This window comes from Mirounga leonina, unplaced genomic scaffold (assembly GCF_011800145.1).
Source record: "Mirounga leonina isolate KUSES-001 unplaced genomic scaffold, KU_Mleo_1.0 Mir_376, whole genome shotgun sequence".
NCBI classification, from domain to species: domain Eukaryota; kingdom Metazoa; phylum Chordata; class Mammalia; order Carnivora; family Phocidae; genus Mirounga; species Mirounga leonina.
The window spans coordinates 9,951,105-9,955,188 of NW_023270718.1; positions in this window are offsets into that span (position 1 = coordinate 9,951,105).

The window sequence follows — 4,084 nt, forward strand, 5'->3', positions numbered from 1 at the left end:
CAATTCAATCCTTTGGCTCTTATTTTACCTTGTCTGATAGAGTTTGGTATTTCCATCCTGTTCTTTTTAAATTCATCTGTGTGTGTGTGTGTACGTGTGTGTATTTAGACTCTTTGTATCATTTTGTTTTAATAGGACTTCCAGTGGCCTCTCCTGAGTTTGCCAAAGAAATCAGGGCCGGGAGAAGTATGGGACTCTGTCTCTCCCCATCCTTCCCTCCAGCTGATTGCATCCAACGAGCAACAACAGACAGTTAAAAGAAACACAAGCCTCAGCTGCTACATTCATTAGGATTTATTGGTTGCAAATAACAGAAGCTCAATTCAAATGAGCTTAAGCTCGTTGGTGACTAATTATTGATTCATGTTACGCCACCACAGTTCGGGATGAAATTGGCTTAATTTATAGCATCCGCACTGGCCTTCTGCTGTTTGAACGAGCCCATCATGCGCCTGCCTCCGGACCTTTGCACTGCCTCCGGAACGGACCTCTGCCCGGAATGCTCTTCCCCCAGAAGCTGACGTGGCTCCCTCACCTCCTGCAGTGCTCCGCTCCAACGTCTCCTCAGAGAGGCCTCCCCCACCGTCCCCAAACAGCACCTCCCTCCGCTGGTCACTGTCTGCATAACTGTATCACCACCTGACCATTATGGGGTCATGAGGTTCTGGTCTGTCCTCCTCTGCCGGGTCTCCCTGGAGGAACTGAGTCCTGGAAGGTTGAGTTGGGGGAGGGGAGAGTTCAGCCTGCATTTCCCAGGAACTCTCTCCACGCCAGCTGGTGGGGCCCCAACCCTTTCCGACCCCCTGCCCCATGCGCTTGAAGCTGCCCTGTCCCCTCCTGGAACCGACCCAGGGTGGTATCTGTACATAGTATCTGGGGAACACAGTGGGGGGGGGCGTCACGTAAGTTGGCAAATATGGCCAATCTAAAACCCTAAGGAGGAACCTGGCATGCGTGGTGTGAGGCTGGCGGGCTGGCGGCGCCGCGGTGTTCCTTGATTGCCGGTTCCTTTTCCCCCTCACCCCATCGGGCATTTCGAAAGCTCTGCAACAGGTGTCTTCCGCAGCGCGCCTCCCGGAGCTCAGCTCCTCCCCCGCCGTGGACCCCGGGCCCCGCCCACGGCCCCGCCCGCGGCCCCGCCCGCGGCCCCGCCCACTCGCGCAGAGCCCGGCGACCTCCAGCCCTTCCGCCGCAGAGGGTCAGTTTCCCCTGCCTTCTGCGGTGACGGAAGTCAGCCCCATGTCTGTCAACTAGGTTCCCATTCCACTCATTCATCCATTCACCCAGCACTCCCTGAGCACCTACTGTGTGCAGAGCACCTCAGCTGGGCGAACGTCAGAAGGAGGAGTCTGACTGTGCGGCCCATGACCCTGAATGGCTCTAGGGTCGGAGCTGGGGATGTTCAACTATTCACTCATTCAGTATTTCTTGAGGACCTACTGTGTGCTGACACCTGAATTGGGAGGCGTCTGGGGCATAGGGATGAACAGGCTGTGTCCTCCCTGAATCTGAATGACTCCAGGGCTGATGCTGGTATGTACGATTGTTCAGTCACCTAGAGCTTCTTAAGGACCTACTATGTGCTGAGGCTTGGGCTAGACAGTTTGGATCACAGGAAGGAACCAGGATGCATGCTCTCTGATCCAGGGCTGGTGCTAAGGATATTCACTTAATCATTAATTTACATGCCCTATTAATTTATATCTCCTAAGGACCTACTGTGTGCTGATGCTTGGGCTGGGTGATGTCTGGGGTACAGGAAGGAACCAGCTGTGTGGTCTCTGACCCTGAATGACTCCAGGGCTGATGCTGGGATGTACAACTAGTCACCCAGTACTTCATGAGGACCTACTCTGTGCTGAGGCCTGAGTGATGTCTGGCGCACGGAGAAGACTCAGACACGAGTCTTGACTCTGTAAGGCAGGTCAGGGATTTTTCACTCATTCGTCTATTCATGTGAGATTTCCCGAGGACCTACTGCGTGCCAAGGCCTGTGCAGATAATGCCAGGGCAAAAGTAAAGGCACACATCGTGTCCTCCTTGGCCCCTCACCAGCTTCCTTGGTAGGACTGAGAGCCAAGGAAGCTGGTGGACAGGAAGACAGATGACTTTGTGTTTGTGTCTGTGTTGCCGTCTTAACTTCCCTCCTCCTTATACACATTAAAGATAATTTGTGTTTATTTTCAAGGCTTGACATTATTTTCTGACAAATTACATACCTTTTTCAAACTTTTTCAGGGGCCAAGGTAATCTGAATATGGAATAGACACTGGATGATATCAAGAAATTAATATTTTACGGGGTGTGATAACATTGTGGTTGTACAGAAGATACTTTTTTTTTAAAGAGATGCAAACTAAGGTATTTAGCAGTAAAGTGATATCATATCTGCAAGTTACTTTAAAATAGACCAGGAAAAAAACATAGGCATATTTTCATGACCTATTTTAAAAGCAAATATGTATCATAAAATATGGTAGATTTTGTTATGAAAACATTTTTAGGTACTGTGTTCCTGTTCTATTAAAATAATATTTTTTAAGGCATTCAAATTGGATGGGCATATGGGCATTTATTGTACTTTACACTTTTTTGTATAACTGAAAAATCTCACAAAAATGTTTTAACGTGGGGGGTTCGTTTTTATGCAGAGGGGGGGTTAATGTTGTCCCATGACACAGGACAGTTTTTTTGGTCAACCTTGTAAAAAAGACATTCCTAACTGAAAAATATTTTTCCATGATTTTTTTTCTTTTCTGGAGCTGGACACATCACAGTGAGATCAAAACAACTGTAAGTGATTCTATACCTATGAAATCTGATGCCCAAACTTTGTGAAATGAGAACATCTGTTCTCTTCTCTAATGATACAAAGTGCTTCCAAATATAAATAATACAAGGTGGGAAACTGTATGCCATATGCTACTATTCTGTAGAAAGATATGCTGTACACCTTTTTAAATAGTCACATAAATATTTGCTTCTATATGCATAGAACATGCTGGAAAGATACCAGGAAACTCAAGAATGGTTGCTCCTAGGGAGGGGGACTTGGTGGGTAGAGGGGATGAAGTAGGATAGGGGTAGGATTTTTTTTTTTAATTGCTAATTGTGGACCCAAGAAATGTGTTACCCATAACATAATTTTGTAGCGATCGTGCTGTCGGACTATAAATTACCTCACTGGGATAGTGGGTAACTACTCTCGTCTGTCTCCCACACCATTGGGAAGGCCCTTCCTACACTGTCCCCAGGCTTAGCTATGGTGCTTGCTTTGCTGATAGGTCCAGAAGCAAACCTGACATTATCAAAGGCTTGAAACTGTGCTTGGGTGTGTCCACTCTCCCAAACTCCTGCTACTGCTAAGAGCGCATACCCAGGTTAGATGCGAGTCTTGAGGAAGACAGTGAAGTTGGCCCAGCTGAGCAGTCCTGGGACAGCCAGCCCCCCTCCGAACCTCAGCTGACCGCAGATGCATAATCGAGTCCAGCCAAGATCCCCTGGGCCTGGTCCAGACCAAGAGAAACACCCACCATGGGAAATATTAAACAGACAACTGCGCTCTGCATGACTTACACAGCAAAAGCTGACACGATCATTAAAGGCAGGATTTGGGGTTGGGGGGTGGGGGGAGAAAGCTGGAGTAGGGGAACGTGTGTCCTCACCCTGAAAAAGGCCGGGGTCCACTCTCAAAATCTCCCTTTGCAGGTCTGTCAGGGGAGAGGCAAGTCTCTTCTAGAACTTGTCCTTCTCTGCATTTCTCTGGCTCGTTCTAATTTGGGAAGCATGCTTCAGTCCTAAGAAGCTACACTTCTTCTTCAGGCCCCGCTCCCTTAGTTAATATACCCACGTCACCAAAGGAGCCGAACCTTTTATCCAATTAAATTTATTGAACAAATACCTACTGTCATAAAAACCTTCAACCATTAAAAGGCTCGCTAGAGACGCACAGACACTTCTTTGGGTCTACTGTTGTGGGTCACATTTATAATTTTGCACCGGGAGGCAGAGGGTGTGTGTGTAGCATGGGTGGGGTTGGGGGGGCAGCCCGGCAGACGTGGGGTCGAGTGTGAGTGTGTGTGTG